This window comes from Rana temporaria, chromosome 3, assembly GCF_905171775.1.
Source record: "Rana temporaria chromosome 3, aRanTem1.1, whole genome shotgun sequence".
In the NCBI taxonomy this organism is placed as follows: domain Eukaryota; kingdom Metazoa; phylum Chordata; class Amphibia; order Anura; family Ranidae; genus Rana; species Rana temporaria.
Window position 1 is genome coordinate 236,065,581 of NC_053491.1, and position 16,949 is coordinate 236,082,529.

Sequence of the window (16,949 nt, forward strand, 5' to 3'; positions counted from 1 at the left end):
CCCAATTAGGGTGGGTTCAAGAGCATCAGTTAACATAAGTTGATGAGCCTTGCTTCTTCTTTCCTAAAGATTTTGCCCATCACAATGTAAATTATGTATGAAAAGAAAGAAGAGCATTTGTGAGTGCCATGGCTGCCTACTGTCATGTCCAGGTTCAAAGGGGAACCAAAATTCCTCTCTAGTTGCTATGGGCAATACATATTTTCCTGTTAGCACACGTTTCATACATCAACCACTTTAGGTACATTTTTGAAAAATTTAAAAAAGAACATTGGAAATACCTAGGTGACAGCTACTGATAGACATTCCTGGAGACAATTGTCTCTAAAATGTATTTATTTTCATCTACAGTTGGTTACAATAAATGTAGTGTAATGTTTGGCAATGTGTACAGTCATATAACTTTTTACTCCTAAAAAAACTTTAAAAAAATTAAGCACGCATGATCTCTTCACTGAGATCCAGTAGTATTGTACAGTTAACTTACCACTCCCCGAATAAGGCTGGACAGTAATTTGTCCACCTCCATTACACTCAGTAGTTCTGTAACGTTCCCCGACTGAAAAAAAAAATAAGTTATATCTTATTAAAATTGCTGTATCATGTATCACATTTTAAATACTTTATATGCTTAATTTTTTTAAGTTTTTTTAAATAACAAACATGTCATACTTGCCTTCATTGTGAAGTTTGTTTTGCAGAGTGGCCCCAGTCCTCCTCTTCTGTGGTCCCTGAGCGTCATTGGTGGCTCCTCTCCGCATCAAATGTCCACGTTGGAGAAGCGCTCTCCTTGGTGGACACCCGTGCGGGTGCGCTCCCGAGTCCCGCATCTGTGTCCATTCACACAGAATGCAGGACTCGGCCCCGCCCTCTAGCACTGCGTCATTGGATTTGATTGACAGCAGCTGGAGCCAATGGCTGTGCTGATATCAATCTATCCAATCAGGACACAAGACACCAGCTAGAGCTGGTGTGCTCATTCCTGATCAGAAGATTACAGCTTTCAAGTAAGTAAAACAGGGGGCTGGGGGGCTGCAGCACTACAGAAGGTTTTTTTTAAGGTGAAAAACCACAAGGATTTACAACCCCTTTAAACTAAAACTGTGGCCAACCTATGCACTTGAATGCCCTCATTCACTTTTGTATATATAGGCATTATGGAAAAATGTATCTTTACAAATGTCCTTTCACTTTCTTTGGGTCAGAATCTTGGCAGTCTATCACCCTTCTATGGTACTGAAAAAGAAGGTGTTTATAAACTGTTAGGATCCAAACTTAGGCCTAATTTATACTGATACTCCTACGTTTAGCCATCTGGGAAGTATAAACAATTCACTTCCAGGTCACTTTTTTATTGCATTCAAATGTTCCTACAGCAGCCAGAAACTAGTGTGAACCTAACAAGCTCATTGTACAGCCTCCTGATTGCTTCCATGCACCCCCGGTACATTGGCACCCTCACATGCACACCCCCATCTTTCCCAAGCTTGACTCTCCCACCTGGAGACCTGGGGACTCCATGATTGGTGCTTCTAGGTAGAGGGCATGGAGTCCAAAGAACATCAATTAGCTGATCTATCCTACCTAGTAAGAACTCAGAAGCGATGTGCATCACTTCTGTGTTCGGCAGTCACTTTTGTCAGCTGCTGTGGCCAGGGAAGAAAGTGATGGAGCACAATCTGCACTTTATTAGCTTCAGAGGGGGGCAACAAAAGATAACCTGTCACAACAAAATTGTTTTACATAAGGAACATTTAGCCAACTCCGCCCCACCTGCATGCACTTATGAACATAAACACAAGCCTGGGACACTTATGTATGAAGATGTAGATTGCTGTATACAAGTTATATATCACTGTGCATGCAGGAGTGAGAGAAATAATTCTAGAGACACTATTCACAGTTAACACTGAACCGATGACCTGTGGGAGTATTTAAAGCATTGCCTATGGAACGATTTAGGGTACCAAAGTTTGTTGCCATTTCAATTGTGCAAAATTTTAAGGCTTGACATATCATCTTTTAAACTTTACCATAGTTGGGTAATATATTGTGTCCGTGTTCCCTAAAAGTTTATTTTAGTATATTATTTACTGAAATTTTACACTTGATAAACTGCTGCATAAATATTACGTGACATAAAAATGGGCGCTACCACTATTTTATTCTCCTGGGCCTCTGCTTTAAAAAAAGATATAGTATTTGAGAGTTTTAACTAAACTTCCAGCCAGAAATTAGTTTTAAACACGTGTGCAATGAAATACAAAAATGGCTTTTGCAGCAAAAGAATTTAAGAAGGTTTAGGCATGCTTAGGCATGTTTAGTTGCATTTCCATGCATTTTAGGCCTTGTTCACACAGGGCATATTCTGCCCTCAAAATTTCCACTCGCCTACTAGCATTTGGCGAGTGGATTTAAGCTGGGGGCGAGTGATGACAGGGCTGCAAAGACCAATCTCCCTCCAATCTGTGCCTACACTTAGAGTCCCAATGAGATTGGCGGCCGAAGCGGAAAGGTGCATGCTCGGGAAAAGTAGTCTGGTGAGCCGCGCACAGGCAGAGCAGTACACAGGTGCTCTCCTTACAATTCTCATTAAGCCATGGTACCTAACAGTATGACCTCTCTGAGCCTGCCCCCCTCCCCTGGGCCCCGACCAATGTAGCTGGAGAGCAGAAAGTAATGAGTGAGGTGGAGGATTGCAAAAATTACCACTCCGGTGCAGCGCTCACTGAAAGTTGCCCTGACATGAGAGCGGCAGCCTTCTAGTTTGTGCAGTTTTCTTCTCCTTGTGCTCTATGTAAGTGTCCAACAGTTTAGCCTGAGCACTGTGAACAGACTGGTTTCAATGTGTGCTGTGCGCTGTCAGTGTGCGCTGTACTATGGTGTCAATGGCTGTGCAGTTGTGTGGATCTCAGCGCTGGATTGTACTCCCTCCCGCTGTGCTGCAGCTCCTCTCCTCTCTGCCAGCCTGAATAAAAGGGGGAAGTGGGGACATGCAAGCATGGAGCCGCACACACAGGCTTCTGATGATGAGATGAATGGGAGAGAGAGAGAGGATGGATGGGAGTTGCAGAGGAGACAGCAAGAGAATGGGGAAGAGACCCAGTTCTAGTGCCCTGTCCCTCTGGTCTGCCCCCAGTGCCCTGTCCCTCTGGTCTGCCCCCAGTGCCCTGTCCCTCTGGTCTGCCCCCAGTGCCCTGTCCCATTTTGTTAAAGTTGTTGTTGGTAATATTTAATTTTGTAACTTGATTCTGCATAAAACGTCATTCCATGAGATAATCTACGAGGGCGTGTTTACGGGTGCAATTAGACGCAGGGCAGGGTATGAATTAGGTGGGGCAACTGGTGGCGAGTAACTCTTGAGGCCTGGCTAGTAGCTCAGGACTTGAAATTTTGAGCCCTGCATATTGATGAATTTCCCTGTAGAGATTGCACAGGTGTTTTATGCATCCCTGTGCAGGCATTCCCATTGAAGTCAATTGGGACACAACTGCTTGCCGGATACATTTGTTGCTCCCAATATGACATCCATGTGAGTGCATGTCCCCAAACTCGCACTAAATTCAGGGCCATGCATTCACACCCACACAGATGTCATATTGGGAGCAGCAACTATGCCTGTGCAGCTACTGTGTCCCGACACCTGTGCATCACTGTGTGGGTAAACACAGCCCTCACATGGGGTTCACATTGATACACCCCATGTGAATAAGGCCTAAGGGAATTTAGGCCCCTTGTAAACAGGATCATCTAGTTGCTGTGCATCCTTCCTGGCATTTTAATGAGCCTGGGAGGCACAGGTTTAGCATCCAGCCTCGCTGCCTGAAGACTGTCATTGTGTATGGCAAGCAGCAGCTGGGTGGGGCTAAAAGCGGTACCGAGTGGTACCGGTATTTAGGGCCCTATGCATTTAGGGCCAAATTCTCAGAATACAGGTTTCTGCAATGTGGGAATTCATCACTGAATCATAGGGCACAAATGCGACTATCATTTAGTATAGTGTTTAGCCCTCTCCAGCCACAGCCTGCCATAGACTTTGAAAGGCTGCAGGCAGCAGAGCTGGATACTGGACCTGTGCTCCTGGGTGCACTAAAATGCCACTGGGTATGCACAGTAGCCAAGCATTCCCCGTGTGTAAGGGGTCTTAGTGTGTCTGACTGGATTCTGGGTGCACAGAATACAGTTTTTTCTAAATGTAGATACAATTACCACACCTTAATGCAGGTAAACACACAATGTGAATGGCATAATTGAAGAATCATTACATGCATTTATATGCATTTAGAAATATCCTCTGAACTCATATAAATGAATGTTTAACACTGCCAGTATGAATGAGGCCTTAGAGCCCTGGTGCCCAACCTGAGGCCCTTTGGCACTAACTGTGCGTTCTTCAGGCCCCAGCAGCTAGTTGTAAGTATCTTCCTTCTAGTGAAGGAAAATATTAGTTCTATTAGTTATTAGGTAAATGATTTGTTGCATTTGTTTCATACTATCTTACTCTTTCTGTGCCCTCCGTTCCATTTCTTCTCTTGTGTGCTTTTTTTTTTTCTTCTTTCCTGAAGCATTACATACCTTGCACATGTGCAGCCCTGTGGTGGGAGGAGCTACACTTGAGGTATCCTACAGTGCCTTGAGTAAGTATTCATATCCCTTGAAATGTTCCACATTTTGTCATGTAACATCAAAAAACTTAAATGTACTCTTTCGGGATTTTATGTGATAGACCAACGCAAAGTGGCACATAATTGTGAAGTGGAAGGAAAATGATAAACATTTCAACATTTTTTACAAACAAATATCTGAAAAGTGTGGCATGCATTTGTACAGTATTCCACCCCTTTACTATGATACCTCTAACCAAAATCTAATGGAATCAATTGCTTTCAGAAGTCATCTAATTAGTAAATAGAGTCCACATGTGTGTAATTTAATCTCAGTATAAATACAGCTGTTCTGCGAAGCCCTCAGAGGTTTGTTAGAGAACCTTAGTGAACAAACAGCTTCATGAAGGCCAAGGAACACACCAGACAGATGAGGCATACGTTTGTTGTGAAGTTTAAAGTAAGACAACGACCCTAAACATACAGCCAGAGCTACAATTTAATGGTTTAGATCAAAGCATTTTCATGTGTTAAGCCTCATACACACGATCAGACTTCCAACAAACTTTTCTTTGGATTTCTGTCAACAGGGAGTTGGCCGTGAACGCCCATAGCATACACACAACAGGCCTTTTTCAGTCAACAAACTTGAACGTAGTGACGTAATTGACGTGCTGAGTGGTTTTTTTGCTCTTTACCGCCACCCTTTTGCCAACTTCTGCTATTGTTTTGGGTGATCTGAACATTGGCTCTGAGCATTCGTATGTGTACTTCGGACTAAAGTCTGATGGATTTCTGTACACACGGCAGGACTTTGCACCGTAGGACTTTTTGTTGCCGAAAGGTTTGTCCGTTTTCAGAGCAAACTTTTGTCCGATGAAAACCGAAAAAGTTTGTCCGATGGAGTGTACACATGGTCGGATTTTTTTTAAAACGTGCTCATTTTGAAGTTTGTTGTCAAAAAGTCAGATCGTGTGTATGGGGCTTAAGAATGGCCCATTTAAAATCCAGACATAAATCCAATTGAGAATCTGTGGCAAGACTTTAAAATTGCTGTTCACAGATGCTCTCCATCCAATCTGACAGAGCTTGAGCTATTTTGCAAAGAAGAATGGGCAAACATGTCACTTTCTAGATGTGCAAACCTGGTAGAGAGATCCCCAAAAAGACTTGCAGCTGTAATTGCAGCAAAAGGTGGTTCTACAAAATATTAACTAAGGGGGGGCTGAATACAAATGCACGCTAAACTGTTCAGATATTTATTTGTAAAAAAAAATGAAAAACATTTTTCATTTTCCTTCCACTTCACAATTATGTGCCACTTTGTGTTGGTCTATCACATAAAATCCTAATAAAATACATTTAAGTTTTTGGTTGTAACATGACCAAATGTGGAAAATTTCAAGGGGTATGAATAATTTTTCAAGGCGCTGTATATCAAATAAGTTGACCAAACTGCTTTAGAGTCTATAATCTTTACGGATTAAGTACTTCACAGTGCATGCAGCTATAGAGCTCAGTGGGGGCTTATGTTTAAAGCACTTTTAATGCTTGTTAATAATGTGTAAATTCTTTAATGTCCATAGTACGGGCATTGGGCACAGGTGCTCTTTAACCACTTACGGACCAGCCTCCGCAGTTATACAGAGGCAGGTTGACTCCACTGCACGAACCATTGTAGCTGTACGTCGGTCGCTTTAAGCAGGCTAGCAGGCGCGCACCCACTGAATCGCAGGGTGCCAATGCTCGTGACCAGTGGTTGCGATGACCGCCAGCCATGAGCGATCGCGGGCATGAGAGGCAGAACAGGGACATGTGTGTGTTCTGTTCAGTGAGGAAAGACAGATTGTGAGTTCCTAATAGCTAGGAACCACGATCTATCATTTCCTATTGGTCAGTCCCCTCCCCCTACAGGTAGAAACACATTAGGGAACACAGTTAACCCCTTGATCGCCCCCTAGTGTTAACCCCTTCCCTGTCAGTGACATGTTTACAGTAATCAGTGCATTTTTATATCACTGATTGCTGTATTAATGCCAATGGCCCCAAAAATGTGTCAAATGTGTCTGCCATAATGTTGCAGTACCAATAAAAATCTCAGATTGCCGCCATTACTAGTAAAAAAATAATACGAAGAAAAATGCTATAAATATATCCCCTATTTTGTAGACCCTATAACTTTTGCACAAACCAATCAATATATGCTTTTTGTGATTTGTATTACCAAAAATATGTAGAAGAATACATATCGTCCTAAACTGAGGAAAAAAAACTGCTTTTTAAAAAAAGAAAATGGGGAAATTTATTATAGCAAAAAGTATAAAATATTGTGTTTTTTTTCAAAATTTACACTTTTTGTTGTTTATAGCGCTAAAAATTTAAATCACAGAGATGATCAAATACCACCAAAAGAAAGCTCTATTTGTGGGAAAAAAAGATGTCAATTTTGTTTGGGTGCAGCGACGCACGACCGCGCAATTGTCTGTTAAAGCAAAGCAGTGCCGTATGGCAAAGAATGGCTCGATCATTGGGCAGCCAATTCTTCCGGGACTGAAGTGGTTAATTAGGCTAATCACAGCTAAATATCCCAAAGTTTAAAATATCACATTCTAGTGAATGTTCATATAAAAAAAAAAAGTGATAGATATTAAATAAGGGGATAGATATTAAATAAGGGGATCATGCATTTAGTCACTCTGAATACCCAATCATGTGCGAGGGATAAAAACAGGACTTTTCCTAGAAAATGATTGGTTGAGTATGCCAGTATAATACAGGAGGGCTTAAACAATTTTAATAAAGTTAAGAGAACCCCTGTGACTGTACTTGGTTTATATCAACACCTATCACTTTTGATCTATATGTCAATGTAGGGAAAATGTATACAGAGGAAACACATAAAAGAATCTTGGATGTAATAGCGGCCTTGTAATAGAAATAGCATCCAATTTTAGAATTGTGTCGTTCCTCCCATATAACTTTCTTCTAACTAAGTAGAAGTTTAACCGTTAAAATAAACCTGTGCTTGGATATATATGTAGTCTGTCAATACTGAGCCCTTTCTGAAAATTTCTGTAGATTTAATACTTTATCAATCGCTGACCCAGAACAAGCACCCAGATTAGAAAGTTACATTGAAGGCAGAACTCCTCATCTGCATACATGTTCTTAGTCAGTCTTCATAGGTAATAAAGCTGGTGGATCAGCATGACAGCCAGGTAACTCACATTTAAATAAGAAGTTTTCTTCCAAGGATAAACAAAAACATTTTCTTTGCTTGCATTATGAGAACCCCTTTTTACATGATTTACATTTGTCATTGAGATGAATACAAAGTTACCGTTAACGAGTCTTGAGCATCAAGTGGAAGTTCCTGGAAAAAAAAAGGAAGCACATAGTGATTCCATATTCAGAACACACCTGGTGTTTTCGTGGTTGCAAAGAAACAATATTATTTAAGGGTTTTAGAATATTCTAGCTATTTTTTTATTTTTTTTGTATTAGTGAACAAAAAGAATAAAAACAAAAAAATGTTAGTTGGTTGTGTTTTTTTATTATGAACAAAAAGAATAAAAACATAAAAGTTTACGTTAAAGGTGGAAAACAAAAGAAAAGGATAGAAGGGGAAGAAGGAACTTGGTAGGGCTGAAAGGGGAAGCTAAGGTCTAATACAAGGCCATAAGGAAACATATAAAATAAAATAAAAACACACTTTTTTACTTGTCACTGTTTACTTGGGTTTATCCCTCGATCTGAAGTTACGTTGGGGTGATTTACTAAAACTGGAGAGTGCAGAATTTGGTGTAGCTGTGCATGGTAGCCAATCATCTTCTAACTTCAGCTTGTTCAATTAAACTTTGAGGGTCAGTTCACACCAGACGCAGTTTCGTACATTTTTGTGTGCATTTTTTCTGTATGGTGTGAATTAGAGCCAACTAGAGCCATTGGAATACATGGAAAACACTGTGCATGCATTTTGTACAGAAAAAAAAGCACACAGAAATGAACGGAACTGCATCTGGTGTGAACTGGCCCTGACCAGAAAAAAAGAAAAAAAACCTGCAAGCTGATTGGTTTCTGTGCAGAGCTGCACCAGATTTTGCGCTCCCCCAGTTTTAGTAAATCTACCCCTTTGTATGTCCATCTCAAATCTGAACAGTGTTCTTAAAAACTGTGCCAGAAGGTCTGTTTTTTTACAGCAACATCTGTATCATATGCCATATTCATACAGCAACTCCTGGCTTTTATATGACAGCTGAGAATTGCTGACAGATGCAGGGAAGGGGAGCTACAGTGGGACTGAAGAAAAGGTCTTATTAGACACATCCTGTATACTTTGATTATGTTATTTTGGCACGTGTAGCATTCCCAATGTCAGCAATTGGTGGATGAGTACACAGGCAAGGGTATCCAAAAATGCATTTATACAATATGTAGCTGTGCTTTATGAATGTGCCAAAAGCTTTTTATTTTTTCTTAAGAATTAATAGGGGGCGTATTAAGACTTTAAAAATTGGCTTGTATGGTTGGGTTCACACCTATGTGAATTGGATACAAGTTTCTCTCTATCCAATTGTCATAGCAGGAGAATGTGATTGGCTCTCTATGGAGCTGGTTCACATATCTCTGCAGCAGGTCCGGTGTGTTTTGCAGGTAAAACATGTGCTTTTTTTGGTCCATTTCGGACCTGACAAGGTGAACCAGGATGCCCCGGACCCCTGCTGTGCGACGGATCTATCTTAGGTGTGATCCCAGTCTAAGTGAAAATGTAGCAGGGCACAAAAAACTCCAATTAAATCATGTTGAAAGTTGATCAAACCAAATCCAGTTAGTTATACCAGTAGTTCAGAGACATCATTCAGTGTACAACCAAGATCCAGGGCTAGCATTTTCTGAAAAAAAAAATATATATATATATACAACGTGCATGCTTAAAAAGATAAACTATACATTGTGACACTTACAAGCTTTGAAAACATATTTAAACTGGATCTGAACTCAAAAAGTGAAAATTTGCTATGTTATAGGGAGCATCTAGAAATGGAAATGCTGCCTAAGCAGTACCTTTAAAAATGTACATTTGGATGGAATTTCATATAAAGATAGCAGTTGAAATAGCCTTTGCCTAAGCTTAGACACAACTTGCAATACGAGTAAATAGTCTTTTGTTCTCTGCTTTTGGACACAGTCTTCACAGCTTTGGTCCTCTTTAGAGAATAAGGTGTATGGAGCATTACTAATGCAGGGGCAAGCAACATATAATACCTAGTAGATGGACTTTCCATCTTCTTTAACACTTAAAAAACAATATGAATTATTTTAGTTATATTAGTGTAAAGCCCCATACACACTATCAGTTTTCCTGATTGTTTTCTCTTCAGGTTTACCAAAACCATCTAATATGAGGTCAAACCTTAAGCGTTTCAATTTGAATGCAATCAGGCAGGTCCTTGTACTACATGGTTTTGGTAAACCTGAAGAGAAAAACCAGCAGGAAAACTGATAGTGTGTATGGGGCTTGTTTCTTAAAATCATATGTTTTTTTAAAATACAGTAAAACCTTGGATTGCGAGCATAATTTGTTCCAGAAACGTGCTTGTAATCCAAAGCAGGGGTCTTCAACCCTGTCCTCAGGGCCCACTAACGGGTCAGGTTTCTGAAATACGTCACAGGTGATATAATTTGCTGCTCAGAAAAGCCCGGAGCCAAAGAAAAGAGAATGCCATAGGCGGAGGGCGGGCATGACGGGGGTTAAACTGGGAAGGAAAGAGAGATGGCAGGGGATTGGCTGTGATAACAGGGGAGGGGTAGGGCAGGGCGATATAAAAGAGAAGAGCCCACCCATAGCTGTAACATTGCCCCTAGTGATTTTCCATCATGTCCCGCATCCAGGAGCTGCTAGAGGAGCTCAGGGCCGAAGCCTCTTCCAGGGGGCGAGACTGGGTTCAGGAGAACCTGGGGCCTATCATGGATCCGCCTGCGGCGGGTCCGCAGACAAGGGGGAGAGAGTCAGCGCGAGCTAGGCGGTCCAAGCCGCCTGAGCGCTTCTCCCCTGACCTCTCCCCAAGAGCCACACGCCCAGGGAATCCCGCTACTTGGGCCCCATCGGGCCCCCCCGCCAAGCGCCGCAACGCTCCCGCTGGGGGGGTTACCGGACGGAATCCCCAGCAACAGCGCAGCTCTACGGGCGGCCGCTCCAGGAGCTCTGGGTCGGCCGATTCGCCCGTTCGCCGTCTGGAACCACGCGGCCTGTCGCGGGGAGGGGCCTCGGCAGGACGAATCCAGGGCCGCGGACCTAGCACCTCGGCGGCCGGGTCTCCTAGCCAGATGGAAGGGACGTCGAGACGGTCAGCGACAAGGAGTGAGGCCTGCAGGGCTGGAGGAAGCCCCCCCCCGAGCGGGAAAATCGGCGGCGAAATCGTTCGGCGGGTCCGCCGTGAGGAGGAGGGGTCAGGATGCGGCAGGACCTTGCACCTCCAGGGATCCTTCCCCTGGAGGGTTTTCATCTGTGGAGGTCGATCCGGGAGCAGACAGGTCGGAAGGGGAACTTTCCGGATCTGAAGATGAGGGTTTCAACGCGGCGATTGCAGCGGCGGTGGAGTCTGGACGTTCGGCTGGGGCACTACCCCCCAGGCAACCCGGTAAGTCTTCTTTAATTAATAATGCTACTGCTGGGGACAGAGATGGGGGGGTCAGTGGTAGCCAGGCAGTGACCAGGACGGGTGGTCCTAGGGGGGAGGAGGCTGGTTTTAAGGGGTTCTTAGAGGGGATCAAGGAGCTGGTGTCCCGTTTTGAGCAGGGGGGGCGAAGTTAACCCCGCGGGTGCGTGGGGGGCCCCGCAGACTGGTGGTGGGTTAGCGGGTGCGGCTACAGGGATGGCGGATACTGGGGGGGTTCAGCCCGCGTCGCCCGTGGTGTCACCCCCCGCCCCCGCTACGCCTGCGGTGGAAGGGGAAAAGAAAAAAGTGGAAGAGACTGACAAGGCGCTGGTGGAAAGGCAGGACATAGTCAGGCTAGACGACGCGGCCAAGTGCGAAATGTACATATGTTTCGAGGGGCCGTTGGGGACACACTTGAAGGCTGAGGTACGCGAGAAAATAGGTAAGGGTGAGTATGTGGAGATCTTTTCCCTATTGCCCCTGGAGAAGTTTAACCTGGACAGGGTGAAACCGGACGACTACAAGAAAGGGGACGAGGAAAAACGTAGGTATCGGCTCATTCCGCGTACTTTCTCAAATTGGCTGCAGGCCTTCGGCATTCTAGCTAGTGTGATTAGCACTAAGAAGCCGGAGTGCGGGGCGGCGCTTTTTGGGTACCAGGACTCTATTGGGGAGGCCTACAGGGTTTATGGGGGCACAGCTTGGCTGCGCTACGATGAACAATTTAGGCAGAGGATGGCTATGCGTCCGGATTTAAGGTGGGACCACAAGGACATAAACTTGTGGGTTCGCCTTATGACGGCTGCACGGGCGCAGAATCAGTTTTTTCGAGACGGGGCCGGCGGGTCGTCTTCCTCTGGACAGTCGGCCAGTAAAACGAAAGGGGTATGTTGGCAATACAACGCCGGCAACTGCAAGTTTGGGTCTTCATGCAGATTCAAACACGAATGTTCTGGCTGCGAGGGATCTCACACCCAGGCGAGATGTTTTAAACAAGGAAAAGGGCGATCAGGTGAGTTTGGCAGCAAGAGGGACGACGCCGGTGAGGGTGGAAAAGATGCGCCCGTTTCTAAGTAGATATCCGGACAGACAGGCCGCCCGCTTGCTGGAGGAGGGTTTTGGGGAGGGATTTAGGATTCCATGCTCTTTGCGGGATATTCCGCCGGTTCCTCGGAACTTGAGGGAGCCTAACAAATTTCGGTTGATCCACCACCTCTCTTTTCCGAAAGGGGGGTCGGTGAATGACGCCATAGACCCCGACACCTGTGCGGTTAAGTACACTTCCTTTGATGCGGCGGTGGCTTGGGTGCGGCATTACGGTCAGGGGGCACTGTTGGCCAAGGCCGACGTGGAGGCCGCCTTGCGGCTGTTACCAGTGCACCCCGACAGCTTCCGCCTGTTGGGGTGCACTTGGAATGATGAGTTCTTCATTGATCGTTGCCTGCCCATGGGCTGTTCGATATCCTGCGCTCTGTTCGAGCAGTTCAGTTCATTTCTGGAATGGGTGGTCAGGGAAGTGTCGGGGGTGAGTTCCATCATCCACTACCTAGATGACTTCCTGTGCGTGGGACCGACCGGATCCAGGACGTGTGCGGTACTGTTGGGGACACTGGAGCACATGGCAGACTGCTTTGGGGTCCCGTTGGCCCCGGACAAGACAGAGGGGCCGAGGACGGTGATCACCTTTTTGGGGATCACGATAGACTCGGTTGCCATGGAGTGCCGGCTGCCGGATGGCAAAGTGGAAGCGCTGAAGGAAGACGTTAGGGGTATGTTGGCGTCTCAAAAAGTAACATTACGAGCTCTCCAATCCTTGCTGGGCAAACTCAATTTTGCCTGTCGCATTATACCTATGGGTAGAGCCTTTTGTCGACGGCTGTCGGCCAGCACGGCAGGGGTGCGTTCACCGCACCATTTTATCCGGCTGGGTAAAACGCACAGGCAGGATTTACGGGTGTGGCTCAGCTTTCTGGAGTCCTTTAACGGTAGGGCCATGTGGATGGCGGGGCCGGTTAGCAATTATGACATGGAGTTATTTACTGACGCAGCGGGTTCCACGGGATTTGGGGCCTTTTTTCAAGGACAATGGTGTGCGGGCGCTTGGCCGCCGAGTTGGGTACAGGCGGGTTTCACAAAAAATCTGGTGCTCCTGGAATTGTTTCCAGTGGTGCTGGCGGTGGAACTGTGGGGTGAGTCCTTTCGGGATCGAAAGGTTCGTTTCCACATAGACAACATGGGAGTTGTTCAGGTGCTTAACAAAATGTCTGCGTCATCGCCACCGGTGGTGAGTATGCTCCAGAGGCTAACTTTACGTTGCATGCAATTGAATATATTTCTTTATGCGGTGCACATCCCCGGGGTTGAAAACGTCATCGCTGACGCGTTGTCTCGTTTTCAGTGGGACAGGTTTCGGGAGTTGGTGCCGGAGGCGGAGAAAAAAGGACTCACCTGTCCCGACGGTCTGTGGAAAATTGCCTTGGAGTAGCGCAGGGGTGGATTCGCAGGTCGGTGAGTGAGACAACGTGGGCCGCCTACAGCAAGGTCTGGCAGGAGTGGGAGGAGGTTGTCCGCGACACTGGGGTCGAAGTCAAGGGTCCGGATGGAAGGTTACTAGTGTTGTACTTTGTGGCAAGGTTAATGGAGGGGGGGGGTCTCAGTGTCTGGCCTGAATAAGAAAGTGGCGGCATTGGCATTTCTATTGAAATGGCAGGGGCTACCGGATTTCACTAAAGAATTTTGGGTGAGACAGGCTCTGAAAGGGTATAGGCGGGGAAAACCCAACAGGGATGCCAGACGGCCAGTGTCGTTTGGGGTGCTGAAGGGTTTATTCGAGTGTTTGCCGGAGGTCTGCGCCTCGGCCTATGAAGAAATTTGCGTTAGCCTTCTTTGGGGCTTTTCGGATAGGGGAATTGGTCAGTCCTTCCAAGAAGATACAGGGAGGGATCTGGAGGACCGAGGTAAGTTGCGAGAAGGATAGGGTGACGCTATGGCTGAGGAGATCAAAGACGGATCAATTGGGGAAAGGGAAGAGGGTCATGGTCTTTGGGGTGCCGGGGTCGCCGGTTTGTCCGGTGGGGGCGATAAGTAGTTTTCTGGAAAATCGCCCGGAGGTTGGGCAGTCCTTCTTGATACACGCAGATGGGTCCCCTTTATCCAAGTTTCAATTCACGGCGGTATTTCGCTCGGGTTTGAGGGTCTTGGGCCTGGCGGACAAGGAATATTCAGCCCACTCGTTTAGGATCGGAGCAGCTACAGAGGCAGCCAGGAATGGTTTAGATGACGAGTCAGTGAAAAAAATAGGGAGATGGGAGTCTAATAGGTTCAGGATCTATGTACGCCCTCATTTGTTAGTCTAGTCGTAAGAGAAAGGGGAACTTTGGGGGGGGTGAGTGATAACTGTGTGGTTGCGAAGCCTATTAGTGGGGCGGCTGGGTTACGCTGGAGAATTTTCTTTTTGTTTTACAGGTTCGGAGCCGGCATTGATATGGATCATGGGGCACTCATACGTGTATTGGGGGGCGAAGAGGGCCGAGGCCAGACCTGGAGGTAGACAGCTGGGGTTTCCTAGGGAGGAGGCTAGGATTCGATGGATAGGTGTTCGTGGGATGCTTTGGAGCAGGCTCGTGCCCGAGGTGCATAAATATGCGCGGTTTGACAGACCGCCCGACGTCTTGGTTTTGCACGTGGGCGGGAACGACCTCGGCCTGAAGTCCATGTTAGACCTGACTAAGGACATAAAGTTTGATGTTCTCAGGTTGCGCATGGCTTTTCCGGAGATGGTAGTTGTATGGTCTGACATGGTGTCTCGCATGTCGTGGCGCCTTGCCAGATCATGGGGGGGCATCAACAGGGCCAGGAGAAAGGTGAACAGGGACATTGGGAGGTTCATGGAGAGGAATGGGGGGTTGGTCATTAGGCACAAGGAGCTAGAGGAGGGGACGTGGCGGTATTTACGCAGGGACGGGGTGCATTTGACAGACGTAGGAATAGACATGTGGGTGCTAGGGCTGCAGGACGGGATTCAGAGGGCCCTTAGGGTGTGGAGGGTCGCCCAACTGTAAAGGTGTTTACAGTGGTGCGCTGTGGCGGGTGTTGGTCGTGTTGCAGGAGGAGGAAATACCAGGAGAACATGGGCAGGACTTGTCGTTGGTATGGGTCCTGAGGTTTGGGATTACAGCAAGCGGAGGCTTAGCTGCAACTAATGGAAATGGGGCACTGCGGTCAAGTTGTCTTTGAGTCAGGAAGTCGGCTTGAGGCCTGTTATCGGAAGAAGAAGGCCGCAGTGCAGGAATGGTACAAAAGTTCTAATAAAGTTTTCCTCCATTATTGATCACACCCTGGGTTTAGGAAATCTGGTTTTTGAGTTATGTTAAACGTTTAATTTTAAATAAAGGAGGCTGCTACGGCCATGTTTACTCCACACCCTCGGTCTGGTCTAAGTTACTTGTTAAGGTATAGCAATGCGGGTAAGGGGTACAAATCTGAGATGACATAGATTATACAACAGTCAAGAAAAGCCCGGAGCCAAAGAAAAGAGAATGCCATAGGCAGAGGGCGGGCATGACGGGGGTTAAACTGGGAAGGAAAGAGAGATGGCAGGGGATTGGCTGTGATAACAGGGGAGGGGTAGGGCAGGGCGATATAAAAGAGAAGAGCCCGCCCATAGCTGTAACATTGCCCCTAGTGATTTTCCCACCCACCCTTCCCTAAGCTGATATAAGTTGGTTTTGTTTTGGGGGGGTGTTTGTTTCTTTGTCTTTCCTATCTATTCAGATTATGACGTTTGCCTGAGTCGTGGCAGTGGCGGGTGTTGGTCGTGTTGCAGGAGGAGGAAATACCAGGAGAACATGGGCAGGACTTGTCGTTGGTATGGGTCCTGAGGTTTGGGATTACAGCAAGCGGAGGCTTAGCTGCAACTAATGGAAATGGGGCACTGCGGTCAAGTTGTCTTTGAGTCAGGAAGTCGGCTTGAGGCCTGTTATCGGAAGAAGAAGGCCGCAGTGCAGGAATGGTACAAAAGTTCTAATAAAGTTTTCCTCCATTATTGATCACACCCTGGGTTTAGGAAATCTGTTTTTTGAGTTATGTTAAACGTTTAATTTTAAATAAAGGAGGCTGCTACGGCCATGTTTACTCCACACCCTCGGTCTGGTCTAAGTTACTTGTTAAGGTATAGCAATGCGGGTAAGGGGTACAAATCTGAGATGACATAGATTATACAACAGTCAAGTGATTGCAGTATTCTAGTCTGCATCTCCCCAAGGTAATAAATAAAATCTGGCCTGTTAGTGGGCCCTGAGAACAGGGTTGATGACCACTGATCCAAGGCACTTGTATATCGAAGCAAATTTTCCCATAAGAAATAATGGAAACTCAGCTGATTCATTCCACAACATTTTATTCATAAGTTCTTCAGTCTATAATAGTTCATATAAAAATATTATAGCAATGTGACTTCGAGGCAACTCTGAGGCAACTTCCATTAAAATTTATGGGCACAAGTTGAATAGAAATTGCCTTGAAGTAGCACAGGAACCTTTTTTAAAGTCGGAGCAACTTCAGTAGTGCTTATTAAGACTGCTCTCATTGACTAAAATGGGATTTCATGTCACGCGACTTGGAGTGTCACAATTCAGATCCCAAGTCGCGGCAGTGTGAACAGAGACTAAATTCTGTACCTTCAATA